We start from the raw sequence: 14,366 nt of genomic DNA, 5'->3' as shown, positions 1-14,366 counted from the left end.
TGTACGCCTTTTTTCCCGGTCCCATTCGTCGGCGGCATAAGACTCAGACAGTCGCTGGGTGGTATACAACCTTCTCGAGACCGACCTAAAAGCCGTTGGGCTTGTGAACATCAGAAGTCACATCACATCCAACTGACGAGCCTTAGTTGCCCCGTCTCGGCTCATTCGATTTAGTATCACACGTGTGGTGGCTCGGAGGATTGAGCCGGACGCATTTGGGATGTGCTCAGTGAATCAAACTGGAAATCTTGGCACTGATGAAGTAGTGCTGTCTTTCTGGGTTGGCTGTTTATTGTGCCGAAAAAAAACCTATTACCAAGGGACGTTGCTCATTTTTAAAGTTGTTCTTCTGAGCAGAGGATATTTAAAATAGCAGTGTTGAGAAAATTATTGGTCCAAAAAATTGTCTTCAAATAATCATTATTGAACACAAAAACAGTTTTAGTGGTTTTGTTTGACAATAAGATCAAAACTGTGGAACTTTCTCCAGTCGAGTGATAAGAAATTTAAATTAAGAAAACTGCACTCATATGCTGTTGAAGGGTAAATCGGATTTCTCAAGAGCCCAAACTGTTTCTTTTTGCCTTTCTCATACACCAACTGTCGTTATGCGCATAATTGTCCCATGTACATAGGAGCCCAGCAAACATGGGACAAATATGCGTATGACGGCAGCCAAGGTGTAACGAAAAGTCTATATTGCCACTCCAGAAATGAAGTTTCATAGGAGGAATTTGACGAATTGAGGTAATGTCTGTCTGTGTGTATGTATGCGCGAACGACAGAAAATCCTGATGCATTGTTTCCTATTGTAAATTGGCCAGATCGGACTATAGGCTCAACAGTTATGGCCAAAATACATATTTTTTTTAAAATGCACGAGAAAGGCACCATTACCGTAAGGTGGGTTAACCAGATTTTTTTTTAAAGAGGAATAATTTTCTAAGCACAACTACCCTGTACTAGTGCAATGACTAAAATTGAACCAACTGTCAAAATCAGTTTCACCTCACCGATGTTGTCAAAAGTAAATCCACTGGAAATCAAACTCGCGGATACCACGTCTGGTTCGCATTCGCCGTTCCGCATCTGCGGAAAACGAATCTGGTGCTGGTGCCGGAGGACACGGTTTACCATGCAACCAAGTCGCATGCGGATGGCACCGCACCGGTACCAACTCACTGTATGGAAAGAGGAAGCTTCCCAGTGCACAAGAGGTCACAGGATGTGTTATGCCTCTCGATGGTGCTGCACAAACCTACATCCACGGAGCCGTAATTCTCGTTACGTACGTAGTAGCACTCATCTTCTCTTCCTCCCCAGACAACCGGTCGACATTGTCATCGTTAGTTGCTGTTGTTTTTGTTGGCTGTAGTCAGTGGTTGTCTTCTTCGAACTCGTAGCTGCCGAAGTTTGTTTTGACTCGAGATTTCCGTGTTGGCTGCTACAAGCTGGTAGTGGATTCTGATGAGAAATCGATTGCCATGATGTTGCTGCTGATGCTATGAGTACACGAGTGCGTGCATCCGTATGTGTGTGTGTGCATGTGTTCCATCGTGTCATCCGTCTGCTGGTGTAACATTGTTGTGCGCTTGAATGATGCCACTCATGTTGTACAGCTCAGCATCCATGCTGAAGAGGAAAATTTAATGAAAATTAGATTTAAGTTTTCCCCCCGGTGGCCTCGTTCGACAAAGTCTGACTATAAATTAAATTCATCAAACTTGAATTAGGGGCTCCTGGGGGGTTGACTGGCCATTGTCAGTCCCAGAGAGGACATGTGTTGCTTAGTTTGAAGTGGAAGATGCTGTACTGCCATGCATTGAATATTAATAGCTTCCGAAAATTGGTTGTGAAAATCGTTTTTCGAATATCATTTGACGAAACTAGATGATGGGCTAAAATAATGTACGGTCTTCTCCTCATGCAGCTATCTTGCTATCCCTTTTATTATTTCTTTATTTTATTTTTCATTGAAAGAATTCAGATAATCTGTGGTCGGCACACGGGAAATAAAATAAATACAAGAAAGTCGAACATGTTTTCGTATGAAATAAAAAAATATTTCGAATGAATTTCCGTTCGAAATTCGAATGAACTCCCTTGCGCATTAGAATGAATTTCCGTTGGAAATTCGAATGAATTTCCGTTGGAAATTCGAATGAATTTCCGTTGGAAATTCGAATGAAACTCCGTTGGAAATTCGTATGATTTTTCATTGGAAATTCAAATAAATTTACGTTGGAAAATCGAATGAATTTCCGTTGGAAATTCGAAAGAATTTCCGTTGGAAATTTGAATGAATTGCCGTTGCAAATTCGAATATATTTCCGTTGGAAATTCGAATGGTTTTCCGTTGGAAATTCGAATGAATTTCCGTTGGAAATTCGAATGAATTTCCGTTGGAAATTCGAATGAATTTCCGTTGGAAATTCGAATGAATTTCCGTTGGAAATTCGAATGAATTTCCGTTGGAAATTCGAATGAATTTCCGTTGGAAATTCGAATGTATTTCCGTTGGAAATTCGAATGAATTTCCGTTGGAAATTCGAATGAATTTCCGTTGGAAATTCGAATGAATTTCCGTTGGAAATTCGAATGAATTTCCGTTGGAAATTCGAATGAATTTCCGTTGGAAATTCGAATGAATTTCCGTTGGAAATTCGAATGAATTTCCGTTGGAAATTTAATGAATTTCCGTTGAAATTCGAATGAATTTCCGTTGGAAATTGAATGAATTTCCGTTGGAAATTGAATGAATTTCCGTTGAATTCGAATGAATTTCCGTTGAAATTCGAATGAATTTCCGTTGGAAATTCGAATGAATTTCCGTTGAAATTCGAATGAATTTCCGTTGAAATTCGAATGAATTTCCGTTGAAATTGAAATGAATTTCCGTTGAATTGAATGAATTTCCGTTGAAATTCGAATGAATTTCCGTTGAAATTGAATGAATTTCCGTTGAAATTCGAATGAATTTCCGTTGGAAATTGAATGAATTTCCGTTGGAAATTCGAATGAATTTCCGTTGGAAATTCGAATGAATTTCCGTTGAAATTCGAATGAATTTCCGTTGGAAATTGAATGAATTTCCGTTGAAATTCGAATGAATTTCCGTTGAAATTGAATGAATTTCCGTTGAAATTCGAATGAATTTCCGTTGGAAATTCGAATGAATTTCCGTTGGAAATTGAATGAATTTCCGTTGGAAATTCGAATGAATTTCCGTTGGAAATTGAATGAATTTCCGTTGAAATTCGAATGAATTTCCGTTGAAATTCGAATGAATTTCCGTTGAATTGAATGAATTTCCGTTGAAATTGAATGAATTTCCGTTGGAAATTCGAATGAATTTCCGTTGAATTCGAATGAATTTCCGTTGGAAATTCGAATGAATTTCCGTTGAATTCGAATGAATTTCCGTTGAATTCGAATGAATTTCCGTTGGAAATTCGAATGAATTTCCGTTGAAATTCGAATGAATTTCCGTTGGAATTCGAATGAATTTCCGTTGGAAATTCGAATGAATTTCCGTTGGAAATTGAATGAATTTCCGTTGAAATTCGAATGAATTTCCGTTGGAAATTGAATGAATTTCCGTTGGAAATTGAATGAATTTCCGTTGAATTCGAATGAATTTCCGTTGAAATTGAATGAATTTCCGTTGAAATTCGAATGAATTTCCGTTGAAATTGAATGAATTTCCGTTGAAATTCGAATGAATTTCCGTTGGAAATTCGAATGAATTTCCGTTGAAATTGAAATGAATTTCCGTTGGAAATTGAATGAATTTCCGTTGGAAATTCGAATGAATTTCCGTTGGAAATTGAATGAATTTCCGTTGAAATTGAATGAATTTCCGTTGAAATTCGAATGAATTTCCGTTGAATTCGAATGAATTTCCGTTGAAATTGAATGAATTTCCGTTGAATTCGAATGAATTTCCGTTGGAAATTGAATGAATTTCCGTTGAAATTCGAATGAATTTCCGTTGAAATTCGAATGAATTTCCGTTGGAAATTCGAATGAATTTCCGTTGAAATTCGAATGAATTTCCGTTGAAATTCGAATGAATTTCCGTTGGAAATTCGAATGAATTTCCGTTGAATTCGAATGAATTTCCGTTGGAAATTCGAATGAATTTCCGTTGAAATTCGAATGAATTTCCGTTGGAAATTGAATGAATTTCCGTTGGAAATTGAATGAATTTCCGTTGGAAATTCGAATGAATTTCCGTTGAAATTCGAATGAATTTCCGTTGAATTCGAATGAATTTCCGTTGGAAATTCGAATGAATTTCCGTTGAAATTCGAATGAATTTCCGTTGAAATTCGAATGAATTTCCGTTGAAATTCGAATGAATTTCCGTTGAATTGAATGAATTTCCGTTGGAAATTCGAATGAATTTCCGTTGAAATTGAATGAATTTCCGTTGGAAATTCGAATGAATTTCCGTTGGAAATTCGAATGAATTTCCGTTGGAAATTCGAATGAATTTCCGTTGAAATTCGAATGAATTTCCGTTGGAAATTGAATGAATTTCCGTTGAAATTGAATGAATTTCCGTTGAAATTGAATGAATTTCCGTTGGAAATTGAATGAATTTCCGTTGAAATTGAATGAATTTCCGTTGGAAATTGAATGAATTTCCGTTGAAATTCGAATGAATTTCCGTTGGAAATTCGAATGAATTTCCGTTGGAAATTCGAATGAATTTCCGTTGGAAATTCGAATGAATTTCCGTTGGAAATTTGAATGAAGTTCCGTTGGAAATTCGAATGAATTTCCGTTGGTCGATAATTTAATATCATATGTTCACAGCAACATGAAATCATTACAAAAAAATATGTCCTATTGGTGTTCGTTTTCTGACCCTAGTGTTTGTAGTTCGCATTCTTAATTAAAAAAATGTATCACTTACCTTAGCCTTATCTGGGCCCTCCTTAGCCGTGCGGTAAGACGCGCGGCTACAAAGCAAGACCATGCTGAGGGTGGCTGGGTTCGATTCCCGGTGCCGGTCTAGGTAATTTTCGGATTGGAAATTGACTCGACTTCCCTGGGCATACAAGTATCATCGTGTTAGCCTCATGATATACGAATGCAAAAATGGTAACCTGGCTTAGAAACCTCGCAGTTAATAACTGTGGAAGTGCTTAATGAACACTAAGCTGTGAGGCGGCACTGTCCCAGTGTTGGGATGTAATGCCAATAAGAAGAAGAAGATCACTTACCTTTTGTGTTGAACTTAATGTAAAACTTAAAAAACACACAAATAAAGACATATAAAAAAACCACTTACCAAAGTGAGTTCAGGAAGCGTTTCCCCTTTTACTAACATCCTTCCCTATGATTTTTGCGGACGTTCTACTCATGCAAGTACATACATTTACTCGAAGAACAGTGGTTGGTGAAAGTGTCACATTACCAAAGAAACAGTCGCTTGATCAGACGTTAATCTGTCAGACGTCATCCGCAAGACGTGGATCGATCAGCCGTCCTTCAAAAGACCGTCTTTCGGAGAAATTTTCATTCGATAATCTTCGAACAAACGCGTCTTTTCGGCCCACTTTCCTTCGATAAAACGCCTGAAAGCCGTTTCAGCGTGTAAACGTCTTTTGTGTACAACAAGTTCGAAGTATATTCGATTACGCTCGTGTACACCAAAGGAAAGCCCCTTTGAATTTCTATTTTATCCACATAGACTGTAACGAGGAAAACTGAGAAAGTCTATTTGGGTAGCAACTCTCAAATATCATTTACCTACTCCGGTGAATGTCACCCGCGTCCCTACTCTACCCTTTCTCTGGCTTTACGGCGAAACTTTTATCACAGAGCTCTATTGAGCCACTCCACCCGGTGTGGTGGAGGATTTTATTCAAGTAGCGTGAAGTGTTGTTCTATTCAAAAGAGGCTTTCCCGCGTTCCGAATGTTTGACTTTCATTTCAGGCACAGAAAAACAGAGGCCTCCATTGTTCGCTGCAGGAGAACGTTTGTAGAAAATTGGTGAAAATTAATCACTTTTGATTGAATAAAAGATCCACTGACAGCGACTGCCTGACGCACGACCGACGACGGATGAATGATGGCGCAGTAAATGACGTTCGTGTGGTTAGGACTTTCCGGTGACATTGGCTCCCATACTCAATGTCGAGTGAAACAATTCACAGAAGAAACAATCCAACCCTCACGTACAACCATCTGAAAATTAAATAAGTATCCCGAAGCCCCGAGAAGTTTCGCTTGAATAAACACCATTGTGCGACGGATCTTGCAGCTTCGACCAATTCTTCAACAATTCTGCTAAAATGGTATCCATTTTCCATCCTGTAATGGAATAATTTGATCAGGGAGACTTCATCATGCGATTACTGTTTCAGTCAGTGTGGCTGGCTGTTTACAATTTATCACACAAACTGCCAACTGCCGTGGCAGTTCCCGGTGTAGCCGTTGTTTGCGTAACCATGCCACTCTCGAAGTCCGCTGGAAATCGAATCTGTTCCGTTTAGCAGCACCAACATCAACCATCATCATTGCGAATGGGCACGTCACCCGGCTTCCAGCGGAGAGTGTTGTAGCGTTAAACTGATGTCACTGTTGATGCTTCTACTAGCAGCCCCACATAGAGTGGCTGTCATCCCGACATAAACCGTCCCATCCCACTTGAACCGGTCTGGGTCTGGCCTACCGCACCAGACTCCACCGGCGTCGTATTAGCAGAGCGCCAGAAAATAGGCTACGGAGCCGATGAATACAATTTTCCTATTGAACTCGGCTTACGGTAGGTGGATGAGGGAGGAAATTCTGTGCCAATTTGATACGGAAACTCATTCAAATTAAGTACGGACGAAGCGTGGGTGGCGAAAATGAATATGGGATCAATACATAAGGATAGAAATTGTAAAGGGAAGGTAGCTTTAACGTCAAATAATCATTCGAATAGAAATTTCTTAGACTCCCTGTCCCTATTACATCACAACGTTGGTTGAAGGGTTCCTATCAGAACATCCAACACGTTACAGCAAGCAACAAAATGGCACATATGATTCAAAATATTTTTTTGAAAATTATTTCGAAGTTTCTTCCCTGGTATACTGCCCATAATCGCATATTTGTTATTTGTATATGTCCAATGAACTTCATAAATTTCTAGTATGTATTAAGATACTGCAATAAGATTCCTTCTTGTTGAAAAAGGCAATTTTTCAAGGACAATTCCTTCAGTTGAAAAAAATCTTAGCAATTAGCATTCATGTGATGATTTTGAAAAAGCTTCAAATTACAAAACCAAAACAACAGGCCGGGTATTGCAATTATTACTATTATAATTATTATAAAGATTTGCAGCCCTATGCTGGCTCATATCTTAAACAGGACGATATGAAATTATGCGTTACGATAATAATAGGCTCTATTTTGGCTTCCTTTTGGATAGAAATAATATTTTCATCAGATTTTTAATCCGAATAAGAAAAAATCTAACACTTTTCGTTTCCGTATACAATAACTATAAGTAGGGCATCGTGAGAAACATTTACCATAACTTGATAAAAAAAAAAAAATACAAAATTGGGCAAATACGGTGACGATAATTTATTTCATCTGTTTTACACAACAATGCGGAAATGTCTTATACCCAATTTTATATATTTAGAACACGTCATTTATTCATAGCCTCCTTTTCCTGTTACTAAAAGGCTATTGGTTTGGCTTTAAAAATATTAAATTCAAATTGCATACCAACAAAATATAAATATGGTGAAAAAGATTCCGCGGAAAAAATAAAATACCTATTTGTTTCGTTCCGTAAAATTTCGAAAAAAAATGAGACCTTGATTTCGCATATCTTTGACTAGGATGGGAAGCGACAATTCAATTTTGACTGCCTTGTTGTTCCCTCACCCGGCTGCTTAGACGAGGCGGTGGCCAGTTCTTCCAAATAATTTTTATGCGAAATCCGCAAAATTGATGTTTTATCGTCCATTTCTGCCATCATTGATCGTAACAGATGTTACCTATTGATAAAAACAAGACTTTAGATGGAATTAAATGAGTTTCAGAGTGAAAATTGCTAAAATGTGGGCAAAGATTCTTCAAATCGAGTGTTTTGAATTGGCATAACCAGGGTTCGTACTTTTCGTTTCGATGAACCGAAATCTAGCGATTTTCGGGTCGGAGGAGAATCTTTTTTCGGGGTTTGTACTGAAAACCGTATTTCTTCCACCACTCTTTTCTCTAGAGCGAACCTAGAAGATAAGCGAAAATCGTGCCTACTTGATGAATTTCTTTTTTCGTTTCATCACTTTTACGCCTCACTCACTTTTCGCGAAAATTTTCGGTAAGCAATTACAAAAAAAATATGACCGCAACGGGATTCGAACCTAGAACATCAACAAAAATGGCGATGGGATGCGGTCACTATAGCCATACCACCACATCGACTGCATGTAGGGATTAGGTTGTTTGTTCCATAAAGGCTACTCTTTTTGCAATTGGTGATGGCACGAAAAGGAAGAAAGAAGTGAGAAAACGAGCAAATCAACTTCGCGGCATTGGTAGTGGGCATAACCTTTTAGAATCATTTATATATCATTTATATATTACATTTACAGTCCATAAATGAACTTATTTCACACAAAAAATCAATAAAAAAAACTTTTGCATATTTTTGTGAATATCAATTTTATGAACCAGCAACACGGCCAAGTTAACAATAAGCTACCCTTCTGAAAATGTGCAACCGCCGATCGAAGTAATCGATTGTTTATGACTTATTGCCACATCCTATCCTAAATATTTGAAGTCTTTATTCAGTTCATTTTTATTTCGTTTCGTTTCGCCAGGAAAAGTGTTTTTGCCTTTCTCGTATACTAAGTATACGGTAAAGGCTATATGATCGCTCCAAAAACAAACTTTTTATAGAAGGCCCGGAGACCCATAGTGTTATATACCAATCGACTCAGTTCGACGAATTGAGGTGATGTCTCTGTGTGTGTGTGTGTGTGTGTGTGTGTGTGTGTGTGTGTGTGTGTGTGTGTGTGTGTGTGTGTGTGTGTGTGTGTGTGTGTGTGTGTGTGTGTGTGTGTGTGTGTGTGTGTGTGTGTGTGTGTGTGTGTGTGTGTGTGTGTGTGTGTGTGTGTGCGCAAAACTACTCAAAAAATGTCACTCATTTTTCGGGCACTTATCCTCAACCGATTTGCTCGCAACAAGTTGCATTCGACGCAGAATCCTGTCCCATTGATTCCTATTTAAAATTGGCCAGATCGGACTATGGGATCGAAAGTTATGGCCGAAACACCATTTTAGCCTTTTTATACGAAAAGGCTGTATGTTCGCTCCAAAAACCAAACTTTTACAGAAGGCCTGGAGAGTTATATACCAATCGATTCAGCTCGACGAACTGAGATGATGTCTCTGTCTCTCCCACATCATACGGGAGTTTGGCAGAAAGACGGTCATGAGATTTATATCATAACAAATATTGCCCTCCGCTCGCGTGATGGGAATGACATTTTCGTTTTCTTTTTGTGTAGTCGGAGCTTCAGTTCAACTAACATCCAAAAGTGATATCCTTAAAATATATGACTGGGTGAAATAAAACAGGGTTATGTACGTCAAAAAGATTGGAAAAGGAAACAAAAATGTCGAAATTCTTATTAGCATAGTGTAGATCAAGCTAAAAACCGAACCGAGGTCCCGCGAAATCGCATTTTCTCGCATTCCCGGATCTTGCAACTGCATCGCGAGTAGTGCGCAACTGTGCCATAGTCGGGCACAACTCGCGATGCAGTTGCGACATCCGGAAATGGGACAAAATATGATTTTCGGTTTTCAACTGGATCTGCAATATCTTTGCCATAAATAATCTGATTTTCATAGAACAGACTAAGAAATTTGTCTTTTTTACTCCTAGCCACTAGCTCATCTTTTTTCAAGCACACACATTTTACGAAGGTCGAGAAAGGCACCATCACCGCTAGGTGGATTAATCTGGGTTTTTCTAAATGAGTTTGTGACCACTTTAGGCCCTCCGGGAACCTGTTCCAGAATGACCGTGCCAATTGATATCCATCCTATGGTATCAACTACATGGAAAACATGTTTCCGAAACAATTCCAAGAATTTTGATACCCATATTGCCAGGGTTTCTTCTAAATGATTTTATGGCCACTATAGGGCCCACGAGAACCTATTCCCGGATGTCCGTTCCAAGAGCTGAAATGATCAGGTGGTCCTCATACGTTTGAAGTCATAATCCTCAAATTTTCTACGAAACTGGTAACTCAGGATACAAGACATCATTATTGGGTTTCTATTACATCAGCACATTAATTTTTGAGACATGGTCTAGCAAATCCGGTAACCAGGTAATCTGAATCGGTTCAATGTAGCATAGATCGGATAGAGGACGAATTTCTGAATCCATAGAATCGTCCAAATCGGTTGGAAACTGACGAAGTTATGGTCATACCAAAACCGTAGGTACCCGGATACCCTGTCGGTACGGTACCGGGTAAAAATATTCAGAAGCCCCTTCCCAAGCCCCCCCCCCTTACTGGATTTTCATTTTGATATCATCCGAACCTAAATTTTTCCGAGTTTGAATATGTCACGGAGTTTCAAGTTCCTGCGATGCTTAGAACCCTACCTTTTCGTAGAATAATTTTTAACGGAACGCGGATTTCGAATTAAAACGCATGAGCTCTTTTTGGAGCTGTCGCTTTACGATCGAGACATCGTGGTTCTCACTGAAACATGACTACGAGCAGACTTCTTTAATTCCAAATTTGCTTTCAGTTTTTCCAAACTCCGTTGTGATGGAAGTCCAGCAACCGCAACCGACGTCAGCATCACGAGCGGAGTTTTCATTGCAGTGAAGTAGGCCTGTAGGTCAGTAGAACTCAAAAGCTATCATCATCTTGAGCGGTCATCCTTGTGCAACTTTAAAAGTTGTCGTTCTACATCTGTGGAGTTTATCTGTGGTCCAACTCGCTGCCTGGATTATATCCATCGTACTTTACTGTAATTCAGCAGTTGCATCAGACCCTTTCGGAACTGAATTCAATCGCCTCTTTTGTTCAAGAAAATGTCTAACTGGCATAGTTTCAAAGTTACGTCACTCGTATGAAAACGACAGTGAAACAAGACCCATCCACTTTCTGGACCTTCATTCGTAACCGTTACGGAAGCAGTCAAATGGCTTTCTGCTGAAATGATTTTCAAAGATGTCAGTGCAAATGCTTCTGTCGATCTGGCGGGTCTATTCGCTGACTTCTTCGAAAGTGTAAATATTAGCAATTTACTAGCATTCTCACAAGACTTAAGACCTTCGTATACCCTTGTTTAACATTCGACATGTGGGCTGCCTTGAGTAGATTATATGATTCCAAAGGACCATGAACACTGTACCTTGGACAACGATTCAGACTTTTAAATGTTTCCTGTGCGTTAAATTTACAAATGGCAGAACCGAAATTCATGGCCATGCATGGTGAATTTGGATTCTTTTCTACTTTAACGATGCTTTGAAACATACAGCATTTGGGTTTCCACGGTAACAGTTTTCCGGCTTTGCAGAGACACATTTTTGTTCATTCCCCCTAGTGGAAAGTGCTCTTCAGAACAACGACAATTGCGGAAGGACCAGTCACCAGATTTGTCCCCGAAACACAGATAAAGCCGAGTTAACGAATTGTTGTGCATTTTGTGTTTCCGCTCCAACCGCAGGCAGTGACAAACCTGTCTGAACCAGCAGGGTCTACAGTGCAAATTTGAGCACGCAAATGTTTGCAATTAGCTAACAACATTTCCACAGACATGCAGAACAGACAACTGTATCCTCATGGCACAAGGACTACCTACTACTGCTATGTCCTCATTATCTACAAAGCAAATCTCGGTTCCATTCCCAGTCCCGTCCTTATCACCGAACGGCATGATTGGTGTGAAGAGTATCAACTCAAATCTGGTGCTGGTGTGTTGTCTCGGTTCCGCAACCAGCTCGGCAAACCAAAACAATAATCATCATCAACTGCTTTTTCACTTAATCTATTTAATTTTCTGCTGCAAAACAGTATTTGCCCATTCAGGCTTCGTTATTGTTGGCATTTTCGCCGGCACTCCCACCGTCACCATCAAAGGCCAGCTCTACCGGGCTCGATGTTGGGGCTCTCTACGTACGATGCAGAACATCTCCACAAATCGTCAGCAATTATTCTACGGCTGCAACGTCATCTCGGTGTTACTGTGTATACTTTTCGGTCGGGAAATGGGTTTTAATGCAACTACCTCGTTGTTACCTCGTCGTTTCCGTCGCAGGCCGTCCTCTTCCGCCCGCCATGCCGCCCTCGGGTACTGTGATGCCGGAATGGATTTGAGCGGTGGGTGGGCGAATGCAACCCGGGCAGAAAATCTCTTACTATTTACATTACAGCGTGATATCGGTCCTGTCCATTCCGTACGGCTTCGTTAACCGCAAAGATATGCACCGAAAGTGAGAGACATGCCACCATTGACTGAGAGCTGAGTGAGAGGCATGCAGTCAGCACAGCATTGGGGAAACGCATCCTTGAACCAGCCATCTCCGGTACATCATCGCAGCACCTCGACAGACGAACGGAACTCGGAGAGTTGTCATTGTCAGTATCATCAACCAAATGTAAATTGTGTCATTTAGAGCATCCTTCTTGTAACGACCGACCAACTGACGTCGTTCGTTGGCCCATCTCCGTGTCCTTGTCATTCTGGGGGAGAACACCGAACGGCGTGTTTGGGTGGGATTCATTTGCGTAGTTAGAGGTTTTTCCGGAAACTACCATGGGAGGGAGGCTTTGAATAGATTTTGTAGCTGTTAAGGAAGCACTTCTCGAATTTGACATTGATGCAAGTTCTAATATTTAATGCCCGTATTTAGATATGAAACCATCTTCTTGACGTTGGTGCTTATCATTTCCAAAGATGTCTTACACTTATTTTTCTCAAATATATTTGCAATGTATTTTGATAACGTTTACGTTTATGTTCCTCACTAAGTACGCCATTGCCAAGACTGTACATTCGAAATACATCTCCATATCGGGTATGAAGGATGTGAATGACTGACTTTTCCACGTCTGCCTGCCAGGGAGGGAAACCTGAAAACTGACCTCGTCGCACTTGTCACACGGTGCCGCTCGGGTTGGTCGGGTTTTGCCAGTTCCGGGGTGTCCTGTCTGGAGCAGTTCCGCAGCTGATGCTAACTCCTTCCTGACATGGAAGCCTTGAGCTTCGAACCCAGCGATCAAGAATGAATGAAGGGGGGAGTTCTACAGATTTTAAATTGCTTTAAGCGGACTATCCGACGGATTGCTGAAGTTGATTTGAATTACAAATCAGTAAATGAGATCCAATGGGATCTTTTCGAGCGAATGTAGTTGTTTCGGATGGGAACGGTATTAGGCATGTTCTTTGCAATATAAGCTGCTTCGAGGTGGATTAGAAACTTTGGGCTGGATGGCAACTGTTTTCATGAAGAGAGGCTAACGATGATAAACTACTATTTAATAATTGCCTTTTTGTTCTCATGAAATAAAATGAAAATGATGATTCTGTTCATTGATTTGATTTTTCACATACGACATAAAATATAATATGTATGTGTCTTCTATTTATTTAATTTTTCCAACAATTGCATCCCCAACTGGGGCAAACTGATTTTTCATATGATTATCATATGGAATTTCTGTACCTGACCTGTAATTGAAACCCAGAAACATTCAATATAAACTGATTTATAGCACAACATCTTACCACTGCGCTACGGAAGACCCTCTATCAAATGACCAATTCCTCTGTGTCACATGTGTTTCATTAATTATTGTGCATTAAATAACGCAAAGCAGAATTAAACATCAAAACCAATTTTCATCGTTGTTCAAGTGCAGATAGCAATCATATTTGGATGCTGATCCCTTGGATCAATTTTGAACGATGAGGAATGGAGCCCGAGGATTCAAAGCGGTGTTACGAAATGAAATTCGAAATTCACGGAAGAGTTATTCCATTTGGCCAGTTGCGGTATTATCAAGTTTTGATGACGCTGAAATTTGCCAATAATCGATTGTGACAGTGTTTTATTGAGCCCCAGCATAATTAGAAATGATTTTTGTCGACTCTTGCAATTAGTGAGTGGTTATTTTGGATAAATCATTTTTTGAAAACGAAAATCGACTTTCAGTTTGAAATGTCCTTTCAGACTATAAAAGTAAATTCATATTATTCCATATTCGAACCATTTTTCAACATCGAACACCCTTCAACGTGTGAACTAAAGGACTAATTAAACCGCTTCAGGAACAGTTCCCTTTGGTGCTGTGATTCAATCAGAACG

The 14,366-nt window shown here is 39.7% G+C and overlaps 1 protein-coding gene across 1 annotated transcript in view; it reads left to right on the top strand.

The window, feature by feature from the left end:
• LOC134211097 (Krueppel-like factor luna) overlaps nt 1-14,366 on the top strand; it is a 994,395-nt gene that overhangs the window by 362,413 nt on the left and 617,616 nt on the right. The window lies entirely within an intron of this gene.

The sequence above is a fragment of the Armigeres subalbatus genome, chromosome 2 (genome assembly GCF_024139115.2).
Source record: "Armigeres subalbatus isolate Guangzhou_Male chromosome 2, GZ_Asu_2, whole genome shotgun sequence".
Taxonomy (NCBI): Eukaryota; Metazoa; Arthropoda; class Insecta; order Diptera; family Culicidae; genus Armigeres; species Armigeres subalbatus.
This window is presented reverse-complemented; position numbering and strand designations above follow the sequence as displayed.